This window comes from Ambystoma mexicanum, chromosome 7q (assembly GCF_040938575.1).
Source record: "Ambystoma mexicanum isolate Mex_15411 chromosome 7q, UKY_AmexF1_1, whole genome shotgun sequence".
Taxonomy (NCBI): domain Eukaryota; kingdom Metazoa; phylum Chordata; class Amphibia; order Caudata; family Ambystomatidae; genus Ambystoma; species Ambystoma mexicanum.
The window spans coordinates 357,310,090-357,322,900 of NC_090941.1; the positions used below are offsets into that span (position 1 = coordinate 357,310,090).

General features: G+C 43.9%; 1 non-coding gene across 1 annotated transcript; it reads right to left on the reverse strand.

The window, feature by feature from the left end:
* Positions 1-749: 749 nt before the first annotated feature.
* Positions 750-856, reverse strand: LOC138528985 (U6 spliceosomal RNA). The gene has a single exon (XR_011284352.1). It is a non-coding gene; the product is annotated as a U6 spliceosomal RNA (small nuclear RNA).
* Between the last annotated feature and the right edge of the window lie 11,955 nt (positions 857-12,811).

Consider the following 12,811-nt stretch of genomic DNA (forward strand, 5'->3'; position numbering starts at 1 on the left):
GGTGAAAGCATCCCTTTTCAGTAATGAAATTCAACCTTTCCAAGATAAAGTCCATCATACTGGGCCAAAATTGTATTGCACTATAAGTACCTGAGGATGTCACCATACAGATGGAACAGGAAGAATTGGGTGACATTTTTACCAATACCAAAATGTGAATTCAGGCATTTGATTTCCCAAGATAAATTGTCCCAAAAATGAAAACATGGATAGCCTCATAAATAAAGTCTACAATTGACTCACCAAACAAATGGGAGAACAGACAAGAAAACAATCGGTAACAATGATGAAAACATTTTAAAACAGATGCCACTAGCAGAATGGTGATCATCATTTTGGAGAGAGACCCACGTTTGATCCCCTACAAAAGGGGAATGGATCCCTGGCCAGGTTTCTTCTTTGAGATCTAGGTTATCTTGGTGCCCCACAGACAGACGTTCCAATGAGAGTCAATTCCATGCAGGAATTCAAGTGAAATAGGCTTCCATTTGGTTGGTGTAATGGAACATCTGGGTAAAAATCGGATGTTATAAATGTCAACATATGACCAATATCAGGAATTACAGTTTTGTTCAGAGGTAAGCCGGCACCAAAATGTAGGGTGCTTGACAACTTAGGTATATACATGAGTGATCATTTCCCATGGAATACTCACATTGAAAAGGCAACACTCAAGATGATGCAGATGGTGGGATTATGTTGCAACCCTAAATCGTCTTCTTTTTATTTATTTATTTTTTTTTTTTTTTTTTTCTATGGAACGCTTCACGAATTTGCGTGTCATCCTTGCGCAGGGGCCATGCTAATCTTCTCTGTATCGTTCCAATTTTAGTATATGTGCTGCCGAAGCGAGCACAATCGTCTTCTTTTTAATCATTAAGAAAAGGAAATACAGACAATATCAGGCGCTTGGGATCTCAAAAAATGATTTTATAGTCCTTAGGAATGGTTATTTCCATACATCATGCCACACAGGGACTTTCATACATGTACCTGAGCTTGCCAAATATGATGATCGGTTGAGGGCCACATCAACAAGAGGTAGCACACCGGCTCATCACCAGCAAGCTCAGATAAATGTATGAAAGGCCCTGTGTGACATAATGTATGGTAATAACCATCCCTAAGGACTATAAAACCATTTTTTGGGACCCCCAGCGCAGACGATCCATGCAGCAGGGGTGTTGTATTAGACATTGTTAAAGTTTAGATTATAGCATAGCAATTGCTATATAGGCAGTGCTTAGTCACGTTAACTAACACCTAAGCCAGTTCTTTCCAATCTTTGTAATCATACAATGGTGATATATACAATTAAGCTGATACATATGGAGAGCTGCTGTGTGGTATATGGTAGGATTAACCTATGTCAATGAGCTGCAAGTAGAACAATACAATTATCTTTTTTTAAACTTTGGTTCTACCACATTTAAACTCAATTTATAAAACTCATATAGAGGTGAACAAACCATACATGGGTCCTAACCCCCAGCATAACATTACAACTTTGGGTAAGGATCTGGTCTATTAAACAAGCAGTACTCACTAGTTTACTCCTCATTCACCTAAGACATTTGGCTTGTATTACAAAAAATAACGTGGGTAGATATTCACCAACAATTACCAAGGATAGGGCTCCAGCTTTTTTATAAAGATCCTTGGACTATATAAAAAAACCTCAAAATGTCTTATTAAATCTTTCAGGTGAATGATAGGACAAAATAATTAATTAATTGATTAATTAATTAAGTAATCACAGAGTAGTAAGCAAGGAAATGAAAGCGAGGTTAAGAACATACTTTCCTCTTGTTAAACAAGGTGTATTACCATCATACCTACTATCGGTAAACAATTATACGCCAAGGGTAATTTTGACTAGGTTGTCTCTTGGGAAATTGACATTAAAAGTAGTGATTAGAAGCTGGGCGCAAGAGAATTATGAATAGAAAATGTCCTTGTGTTCTGAGTGAGGATGAATGTTGTTGCATTTTATATCGGTTTACCCACTTTATAGATCAGAAAGGAAATGAGAAATTAAACCCCTCTTAAAACTCACAGGCATTTTGCAGCAGAGAATTTAATTTGTAATGTTGTTACAAGATGTCTATGTCTGTTTTGAAATATGTAATTATCTGTTAATTGCTTTCTGTGTAGAAAAAGAGTAGAGGACAATAATTCATGTAATTCAATGTTTTTGAGATTGTATGGAAATAATCTGATTTCTGAAATAAAGAATGTGTTTGTGTTGAACATTGATGTTTTTACTGGAAAATTGTAAATGAGATGAGGTCATTAGATCAACGCCAATATGTTCCTTTATAAATCAACGCAAATATTTCTGTATTCTTAGGTAGAAGCCACATTTCTCAATCCCAACAATGGCTACTAAAAATAAGGGAATTTAAGTCTAAACTGGAGCTTCTTGAGTCAAAGCTATACTGAACATGTATTTTATTTTTCTTTATTTTCGCATTTATAAATCACATCAAACCCTGGGCTCTGATAAAGGCAGTAAGGATTTAAGAATTGGCGACAAGGCAGGCGCTCTGTTGCCAGTCAAGTTTTCCTGCATTAGCTTCTTCTCCAAATGCACGTTTTCATGACTCCATCAATCTTCAGGGAGGCTGTGTTTCTTTGCTTTTTCAGGCGTGTCTTCATTTCCTTTTCAGGTGTGGCAAGTTAATTGAGTCTAAGGATTCTGGTACTTGTATTTTTCGCACTTAATTGTTTTTGCGGGTGGCTGGAAACAACACCGTCCATAGCACAAATCTTCCCCTTGATGGGGGGAGGGGGAAAGCCATGGTTGTGGGCTCTCCATTGTAAGGCATGATGACTCTGCTGCTGCTGCCTTTTGAGCCCGGGACTCCTGAAACAATGTTTAAGAATTGGTGACACGGCAGGCGCTCTGTTGCCAGTCAAGTTTTCCTGCATTAGCTTCTCCTCCAAATGCACGTTTTCATGACTCCATCAGTCTTCAGGGAGGCTGTGTTTCTTTGCTTTTTCAGGAGTGTCTTCATTTCCTTTTCAGGTGTGGCAAGTTAATTGAGTCTAAGGATTCTGGTACTTGTATTTTTCGCCCTTAATTTTTCTTGCAGGTGGCTGGAAACAACACCCTCCATAGCACAAATCTTCCCCTTGATGGGGGGAGGGAGAAAGGCATGGTTGTGGGCTCTCCATTGTAAGGCATGATGGCCCTGCTGCTGCTGCCTTTTGAGCCTGGGACTCCTGGAACAATGTTTAAGGGCCTCATTACACGGAAGGCGGAGGACCAAGGTGCTATTAGCACCTTGGTCCATGCTGGTAAAATACCGGCACCGCCTTGGTGGAAAGGGGAATTACCGCCCCATTCCAAGGTTGGCGGGGCAGTAATTCCCCCTTCCACCACTGCCCTTCCCCATTCCCATTTTTGCCCCATAGGGCATAATGGGAATGGGGAAGGTGCTAATTACGGCACCGCAATTTTGCGGTGCCGTAATTAGCACCAAGGTCCCTTAGCGGGTTGGTTTTTAACGCCTGCAAAAAGCAGGCGTTAAAGCACCAACCCCCTAAGGGACCTCGTAGTAAGGTGGTAATGGTTAACAGTCACCGTTACCATTAACGGTGACCGTTAACCATTACCGCCTTCCGTGTAATGAGACCCTAAGAATTGGTGACAAGGCAGGCGCTCTGTTGCCAGTCAAGTTTTCCTGCATTAGCTTCTCCTCCAAACGCACATTTTCATGACTCCATCAATCTTCACGGAGGCTGTGTTTCTTTGCTTGTTCAAGCGTGTCTTCATTTCCTTTTCAGGTGTGGCAAGTTCATTGAGTCTAATGATTGTGGTACTTGTATTTTTCACACTTAATTTTTCTTGCAGGTGGCTGGAAACAACACCCTCCATAGCACAAATCTTCCCCTTGGTGGGGGGAGGGGGAAAGCCATGGTTGTGGCTCTCCATTGTATGGCATGATGGCCCTGCTGCTGCTGCCTTTTGAGCCCGGGACTCCTGAAACAATGTTTAAGAATTGGTGACAAGGCAGGCGCTCTGTTGCCATTCAAGTTTTCCTACATTAGCTTCTCCTCCAAATGCACGTTTTCATGACTCCATCAGTCTTCAGGGAGGCTGTGTTTCTTTGCTTTTTCAGGAGTGTCTTCATTTCCTTTTCAGGTGTGGCAAGTTAATGAGTCTAAGCATTCTGGTACTTGTATTTTTCGCCCTTAATTTTTCTTGCAGGTGGCTGGAAACAACACCCTCCATAGCACAAATCTTCCCCTTGATGGGGGGAGGGGGAAAGCCATGGTTGTGGCTGTCCATTTTAAGGCATGATGGCCCTGCTGCTGCTGCATTTTGAGCCCGGGACTCCTGAAACAATGTTTAAGAATTGATGACAAGGCAGGCGCTCTGTTGCCAGTAAAGTTTTCCTGCATTACCTTCTCCTCCAAATGCACGTTTTCATGACTCCATCAATCTTCAGGGAGGCTGTGTTTCTTTGCTTTTTCAGGCGTGTCTTCATTTCTTTTTCAGGTGTGGCAAGTTAATTGAGTCTAAGGATTCTGGTACTTGTATTTTTCGCACTTAATTTTTCTTGCAGGTGGCTGGAAGCAACACCCTCCATAGCACAAATCTTCCCCTTGATGGGGGGAGGGAGAAAGCCATGGTTGTGGGCTCTCCATTGTAAGGCATGATGGTCCTACTGCTGCTGCCTTTTGAGCCCAGGACTCCTGGAACAATGTTTAAGAATTGGTGAAAACTTGACTGGCAACAGAGCGCCTGCCTTGTCACCAATTCTTAAGCAATAAGGATTTGTCCTGTATTCTAAGTAAAGGTCAAAGCTTGTATCCCACACAGAATTGAAACAAAGTTTTGAGGGCCAGAGGAGAAACATTTCACTTTGTACAAACGTTGTGATACCCGAGGGTTTGGTCATTAAATAAATGCAATCAATAAATAAATAGATTTGAATTAAAAAATACAAATAAAACTCTGTTGTTTGTGGGAGGACCCACTTATACACAGCATACACCGCGGAGCGGTGAGCGGAGCCGTGAGCTGAGGCTTGAGCAGTCTGCAGCAGTCTCTCTACTCTGTTGTTTGTGGGAGGACCCACTTATACACAGCATACACCGCGGAGCGGTGAGCGGAGCCGTGAGCTGAGGCTTGAGCAGTCTGCAGCAGTCTCTCTACTCTGTTGTTTGTGGGAGGACCCACTTATACACAGCATACACCGCGGAGCGGTGAGCGGAGCCGTGAGCTGAGGCTTGAGCAGTCTGCAGCAGTCTCTCTACTCTGTTGTTTGTGGGAGGACCCACTTATACACAGCATACACCGCGGAGCGGTGAGCGGAGCCGTGAGCTGAGGCTTGAGCAGTCTGCAGCAGTCCGCGGCTGATCCCCGCGGGCCCGACCCTATGGAGCCCACTGTCGTCACTGAAGAAACCGTAAATCCTTCCCCAGAACTCTCCAATCTGAAGACTCCTGTGGAATCCGCTTGGGAAGTACGGAGACTCAGGAGCAATCACAATCACAAGGTCTCGGAACCCCATGTACTCCCTGTACAGAAGGCCGCAACCAGAAAAGCGAAGGAAACAAGGTCTGTTACCAATCCGCCTTCCATTATAACTCTTTCACCAAACAAAGTCATAGGAACGGCAAGATCACAGTTCGACTTTGAAAATCCTTTTGACATTACTCGGCGTTCCCCATTTCTGTCCCCTATTAATCCCTCTATTACGAATCCATTGGTGAACACTGGGAAGAATGTAGCCATTATGACTCATATAACTCATATAACTCCTACAAGCCACTTCAACTTTTCTGGCATCGCTACCAACAAAACGGCACTAACACTCGCCAATACTCCACCTGCCGTCTCGCCCCAAGTAGAAGACCCGAACATGCCCCCAATCCTTCCCATTTCACCTGTGCTGCGGGCCATGGCGCCGGAGGCGCACCCCCCCCTCGGGGGGTTATGCGAGCTGCGTTCGCCGCGATTGAATCCTGCGGCGTCGATTCTCTCTTCCTCCCCCTGTGCGATTACTTCTTCCCAGCCTTACCGCCAGCCCTTTGAGGTGGCGAGCGGAGCGGAGGCCGTGACTGTCGGAGGACGGCCGGCCGCTGCCCCTGAGCTGGTTGCCCCGCAGGGGGAGCGACATGATATCGCGCCTACAGGAGTCGGCCCGCTGGCCGGAGGACAAGTTCCGGGCCAGGAACCAACGAAGGGCAGCGGTGGGAGGGCTCTGCCTGGGGAGGTGGACCCTCCCGCCCCCGCAATTAAGTCCAACTCTCTCTGCCCGTCACAAACCTTGGAGGACTCGACTGAAAGCATGCAGGGCCGTCGCCAAAACGCCTCCACTGCTAGCATTACCAACGTAAGACCAGCAAGCACGACGGTACTAGCTCAAATCCATGTGCCAAGGAGTCCTAGCATAGACTCGCAAAAGCAGAATAATGAAGGCCTGCAGATGGAAATCGAAAAAATGGGTAACAATGCATCATTGAGGAAGCTCCCGACTTCACCATCGGAACTACATATAAACAAAGAAGTAAAAGTTCAAAGCTTTCCAATACCCACAGAGACCCCTTCGACGACCACAAAAAAAACTTCTGCTCGACAACAATTGACAGAAAAAGATTCAAGAGACAACATAGAAGCAGATTGTTCTATGTCTCAAAATACTAAAACCCCTAAGAATCAAAAATCTAAAAAACGAGCTTCTCTTGACAAAGCCGGCCAAGTAGCAAAAGCATCACGTCAAAAACGGACGAAAGAACCCAGTCCGAGTTCACAGAATATACCAACTTCAAAACTCAAAAAAAAATCATTAACAAAAAAAAATCTTCCACACCCGCTCCTATCAGTTGCACTTAAAGATTTTTTTAAAAAACAATGTAAAAGAAAATTGGACCAAGCACACGAACTTTCGGATGCGGAGATCCTCGAAGCCATTCAAGATTTTCCCCCAGTATCCAAAGTAAGGAAAGTGTTACAAACAACAAAAGAAAAGTCATTTGGTTCATCCACAAACGAGAAACCTACATTGGAAAAACAGCTGGACCCTAAAGAAGCTTCAAGACCTACAGACGCTCAAAATTCGTCCATAATAAACCTTTCTGAAGAGACGACGGAATATGGTACTCCAATAAAAACGATTCCAGGAGGACCGCCCAAATCAAATCTAACACAACCAAAATCGCAAATACAAACACTCAGTGGTATTAAAGCCACGACAGGTCAATCTCCGAACGGGTCTCCACAATCCAGAGTTGTGGAGAGCTCATTAAAAGAAACATCACCCCCAAGAGCAATTTCGGCACTATTGCCACCCGCTATTCCACACAGATCCTCTGGGTGTCCATTAGCGGAACACCGGGAACCTGACAAACTTTGGTCACAACCAATATACTTGAAAAAAGCAGTTCAGACAGATGAAAGCTTCGCGCTACCAATGCCTTCATCACCGCTTAGATCAAGGGATCGGTCGCCACCTAAAAACAGGAGGCTCAGCGAAATATCTACGCCTTGTGCCAAGGAAGCAACTCCGAAAAAACCTGACCTTACAACTATTATGTCAGCTATAACAATAGCATTAGCACCTTTCGGAAAATTGTATGAGAACATCAGTGATTCCTTAAAAGATCACATCACGGTCACAGCAATGATGCACACTAAATTGAGCTTCGTTGAAGGTTTCATAACTGCCCTGGATCAAAGGAACAAGATACATAGCGACACTTGGGACTTAAAACTGGCTTCGCTAGACGAACAGATCAATTTTCTAAAATCTACTACCAGAGTTAAAAAAACCTTGATTGATAAAGAAACCCAGACAACGGCACCAGCTACATCTAAAGAACTCGCGCCGGTGTTTACAAGACAAACTGACAAGCACACCCGCATACTAAATAAAGCACCTAAACCTGCTTCACCCAGTGAAGGGCCTCAAAAAGCGACACCTGCAGGGGAATACCATCCCGTGCTGAAACTTGCTTCGGGTACCCATCAAGACAGTTCCCACCTGAAAACAGTGTCCGCTCTTGACCTAGTGTTAGCACCAAAACCATCGCCAAAAAACAAACAAAAAAGGTGGGATGACATCCAGGCTACATTACATCGAAGTGAAAATAACGCCAACAAAAAGCCAGATTTTATGCCGTCCCCCAGGACCTGTGAGGAATTCGTGTCTCGAAGCCCTTTGATCGATCTAACGCAACACTGGGATACAATAGAAAACTTAGAACTATTAGTAGAAAGTGTACCTGATTCTAAGGATGAAACATCTAATACACCCCCTGGATCTAAAAACGATAAACTTATGATGACACCAACCAACCTCAATCCGGAGAGTAAGGCCAAAAGTACAACATCATTGCCTCCACTTCTTCTGAATCTACACCAAAAGGAGATCTCAAAACACGTGGCAATCTCTTCTGAGCAAACACATGCTAAACAACGAAAACTGTCAAGCACAAAACCAGAGATGCTCCAAAGCTCTCAAGTTTCCATACCAAAAGCTACCCGTCTATTCAAAATCGAACAAAAAATTACGGACGATCGCTATTTGATTCTGAATAGAAGAACAGTACTTAAGATCTTAAAACAAGTGGATACTCTTCGGTCTTTAAAATCAGACGACTTCATCCTAATTGAGCCATACCACAGATCAAAGCAAGCAAAAGCATACCTCCACATTAAGTCATCGGCAATTCGCGAAATCCCAGAAGGCGTTTATACAGAGCTAGAACAATCGGGCTTTATACTTACAGAGGTCCCGGCCCAGAATACAAGTACTAAGAGTAAAGAAAACCTCATGACGCCACTTAACAAAAAATATAGATTTAAATCTCGTACGGAGGACTTATATGGCTCAGCGGGACGAAGAAAATCCTCACCCTATCGGAGAGAATCCAACTACAACCCTACTAGATCAAACAGAGACCGTCCCAGCTTTCGGGACAAGCCTAGACACGACCAATCAGAAAATGAAAGAACACAAACAAGAAGAGACCCTAGAAGCCATGATTATGGGAGATTCCAAACTCGCCGATACTCCCCAAAAGTACGACAACAAGACCGTCGACTCTCTCCACTCCAAGAAAGTGAAAGTAGGATAAATCCACCACACCCCTCGACAACTAACCTGGACAGTGTGCCAAAAAAGGGTCGCTGGTCTTGGATACGAGATGTCTTAACACCAGGACTAAAAAGATAGCAGCAAACAGGGGGCTCCATTCCAACTCTTCAGCCCCACTGTCTGAGCCAGAAAGATCCACAAAATTCATGTCTGTCCATCGCATCATGGAACACCAGAGGCCATACGCACTTAACCGAACATGACAGTTACAACTTAGGAACCCACGACATCATTTGCCTCCAGGAAACCTGGCTATTGGACAAACCGGCTCTGGATGGCTACAATATAGAGATTTCTCCGGCCCACAAAGGTCCTCTTGGCCGCCCATCATCCGGCCTACTGATAGCCGTCCGTATAGGCTCAGGGATACACATCACTAAGAAAATAGAAGCATCCTACGGACTGCTGGCAATTTTGGCTACATGGCCGGAGAAATCCTCGCCAAAAGGCAAAATCTCCTGTGAACCGCTTGCTATTATGAACATATACTGGAACCCCCAAAAAACATCACCAGAAATCTTCTGTGATGCCGCTTCTAACACCATTGATGAAATTAGAATCAAACATCAAACTTCGAATATTATTATCTGTGGGGACTTAAACGCAAACTGCGTGATCTCAAACGCGCCTAAAACAAACGCACTAACCAGCACCCTGGCAGAGAAAAGGGGGAAAAAATGGCTAACATTAATGACCTCTAGAAGCTTCCACAACGCTGCAAACACAACAAAGAACCAAAACTTGATCCCTACATGGGAACGTGACAATTCATCGGCCACCCTGGACTATATTTTTGTCTCTGAACTAATCTACCACCGAATATCCACTTTTGAAATAATCAGAACCAAGGAGAGCGACCATAATCTCTTGAACCTTACCTGCAAAACTGCTGCGCATGATCAGCAATTCTACAACCAATCGATTGAAACAAATTCCCAGGCAACTCGCCTCTGTATGTCTACCAAAGACATTAAATCATTAACTGCCAACTACAAAACACTAACCTCCGCCATCGACACCAAAGAGGCAACCTTCAGAGACAGTTACATTCCATTACTTCTTCCTTTTAAAAAACCACGGAAAATCTTTAACGATTCTGCGCTTCAGCACAACCACGTGTACAACGCCAATTTGGCTACCAAACGTAGGACGCTAAGGAAAACAAAGAAAGAAGCTGCTGCTTTAAATACAACCACCTCACGGGAGACCTACCTCACTGAAAAGAGGAACTACAAACAATGGCTGAGACACGCACGAAGTTCCCTCTACCAGGCCGATGCGGAAAATATGCTTAAGGTGTTAGCCTCGAAAAAATCGCGGGAGTTCTGGTCTATGATAAATCAAACAAACCATCACCCGAAAGCTGCCATGACTAACTCAGTCGCTGAAAAAAACTGGGTCAAACATTTTTCCGACCTTTTTGAAGCACCGTCAATTACTACCACTTTTCCAAAGCAAACGCCAACGAGAAACTGGGTGGACCTCTCCGACGAGGATGAGATAAGAAGAGCCATCACAAGACTAAAAACTTCGCGAGCCCCGGGCCCGGATGGGCTAGCAAACTCGAACCTCAAGCAAAACCCAGACGACTGGGCAGCTGCAATGAGCTTAATATTTAAAGACTGTAAAGATCAAAAGATAATACCAGACTCTTGGACCCAGGCCGTCATTGTTCCGATTTTCAAAAAGGGCGTTAGGGAGGACCCTTCGAACTATCGTCCTATAGCCCTGCTGGACGTTATAGGCAAGGTCTTCGCTACGATGCTTTTGAGTCACTTCCAGAGCTGGGTAAGGCTATCCCCCTCGGCAGACCCACTACAAACAGGTTTTCAAAAAAACGCAAGTACGGCAGCTAATATAATGATCCTGAGCATCATCAAAGATAAAGTCTTGTCTGGAGCACCAAGAGTCTTCCTAGCATTTGTTGACCTTTCCCAGGCGTTCGACCGAGTTGACAGGTCTAAATTGTGGAACAAATTGAAAGCATGGGAGTGTCCTGAAGACATCTTGGACCCCATAATCGCCCTTCATTCGAACACCAGGGTGGCCGTTCGCCTGAACAACCAAGGACTTCTATCAGAACAAATTCCATCTCATCGTGGAGTAAAGCAGGGATGTCCGCTGGCCCCCGCACTCTTTATATCTTTCCTAGGTGACTTTAAAGATTCTCAAGACACGATCAGGTCATTTCCACCTAAAATCGGCAATGTAGGAATCAGCCGGCTTTTATACGCCGACGACCTGATAATCTTGGACCATACGCAGGTCGGACTCCAGCGACAGCTCGACAATCTTGCTCAATATACAAAGGACAATAACCTAGAGATAAACAAATCAAAAACTAAAGTCCTGATTTTCCAAAAACAGGGGACCAAAAGGAAAGAAAACCCACAGTGGTTTCTCCATCAAGCAAAAATTGAAGTTGTTACAACGTTTAAATACTTGGGAGTTGAAATTGACAGCTCCAAGAACGCAAGTGCAATGCAACAAACTCTATGGACAAAGGCGAAACATCTAACATCCCAGCTTCGAGCAGTTCATAGAAAGTACGGCAAATTCAGTCTCCTCCCTGCAATCCAGTTCTACAAAGCTAAAGTAATCCCGTCTCTAACATACGGTATGGACGCAACACCCACAATCCCGTCGACGATCTGGACCAAACTAGAAGGCCACATCTGGCGAACAGTACTTGGCCTTCCTAAATCTACATCTTCTGCAGCAATAAGACGCGAATTGGGTCTACTCTCTATTGCTGCAGTAGTGGCTCAAAGTACGATTCAACTATTCAGAAAAATAAAGCATCCAGAGAGTCTACAAATATACCGTATGATCAACGACGAAATCACTAAGGGAAACAACAAGCTACTTAAAAACTGGGCTGAAACTCAGCAACAACTCCTGCAGGCGATAGCCTGTTCAGAAGACGAACTTATCGTGAATCCGTTAAGAATAAAATCAAAAATGGAGTGGTTAGACTGGACAAACACGAATGAAAAAGCAACTTCAAACAAGCTGCTAAGCCACCTACCACCTGCATTTAACAAACTCAAAGAGCCTATGGAATATTGTAAAAAATATCCTAGCAAGTGGTCAATGAAAACTCTACTGAAAGCACGCCTTAACTTGCTTCCTACAAAAGAAATTCTAGCCATTCGAGCAGCCACTAACGAGAAATCATGCCGTCTCTGTAAAAACTCTGAAACTACAGAATCCATAAGACACCTCCTCATGGTTTGCCCAGCGATTGCCCAGGAAAGAGACGCTTTTTTTGGTCCATTGCTCACAAACTCTTTCATTAACGACGAAGACACGTGGTGGACCCGCCTGATTACAGGAGCCCGAACTAGATGGCTAATCCCGACGGCGAAGCTACTAAACATCACCATGGAAAAGATTAGCCATCTGTGACATCTAACGAGAAAAGTCATTTCATTCCCTTTTCAACCTGGACAAACCATGGATGATGTAAACACTAACATTACTTGAAACACTTATTTGCAACCCTATACACTTCGTCTTTTGCCAGCTATATGTAATCATGAGAACCCTTTTTGTAAAAATCTAACAAAGATTATATACAAATAAAACAAAAAAAAAAAAAAAAAAAAAACATTAAATGGGCCATGAATCAATGGAAAAGAATGTTAATATCACCCGAGGCCATAACAAACTTTGGTGAGATTTCTCAAAACATGTTTGAC